This window comes from Penaeus chinensis, chromosome 35 (genome assembly GCF_019202785.1).
Source record: "Penaeus chinensis breed Huanghai No. 1 chromosome 35, ASM1920278v2, whole genome shotgun sequence".
NCBI lineage: Eukaryota > Metazoa > Arthropoda > Malacostraca > Decapoda > Penaeidae > Penaeus > Penaeus chinensis.
The window spans coordinates 6,043,329-6,044,223 of NC_061853.1; positions in this window are offsets into that span (position 1 = coordinate 6,043,329).

Consider the following 895-nt stretch of genomic DNA (forward strand, 5'->3'; position numbering starts at 1 on the left):
GAGAGAGAGAGAGAGAGAGAGAGAGAGAGAGAGAGAGAGAGAGAGAGAGAGAGAGAGAGAGAGAGAAGATAGAAAGAGAGAAAGAAAGAGAGAGAAAGAAAGAGAGAGAGAAAGAAAGGCAGAGAGAGAGACGAGAACTTGGCTTCCTTCCCGAGTTAGAATTTCACCCGTTTAGCGCTTCGAAGTCAAACTAAACTCGGGCTATTTTCTGGCTTTCTCTCCCTCTCTCCTCCGCGTCTGAGGCTGCTTGCCGACCGAATAGTTCATTCTGCGAAGAGAGAAAAGTTCAACAGTTAGGTGTTTATTTTTGAAAGAGAGAGAGAGAGAGAGAGAGAGAGAGAGAGAGAGAGAGAGAGAGAGAGAGAGAGAGAGAGAGAGAGAGAGAGAGAGAGAGAGAGAGAGAGAAAGAGAGAGAGGGGGGGGGGGGAGAAAGAGGGAAAGAAAGAGAGGGAGAAAGAGAGAAAAAAAGAGGGGGAGGGAGGAAGAAAAAGATGGGAAGGGAGGATGGAGGGAGAAAAAAAAGGAAAGAGGGGGGGTGAGGAAAGAGAAAGAAAGAGAGGGGGAGGGAGGGAGGGAGAGAAAGAGAGAAAGGAGGGGTAAGGGAGGGAGAGAAAGAAAAGGAGAGAGAGAGAAGAGAGGTAGGGAGGGGAGAGAGGGAGAAAAACTTAAGTTTTTTAGGCTAAATAATCAAATCAAAAAGAAACATATCTTCTGAAAAATATATGTGATAAATACGGAGAATGACAGATAGATAGATAAACAGATTGACAGAAACGGCGCATGACTGATAGATTGATGAAGAAACACAATGCAACAGAATGCAATAGACAAATAAAGAGACAGACAATAGACAGACAAAGAAACTGAAAACAAGAAACAAAAAACTTAAAAAAAA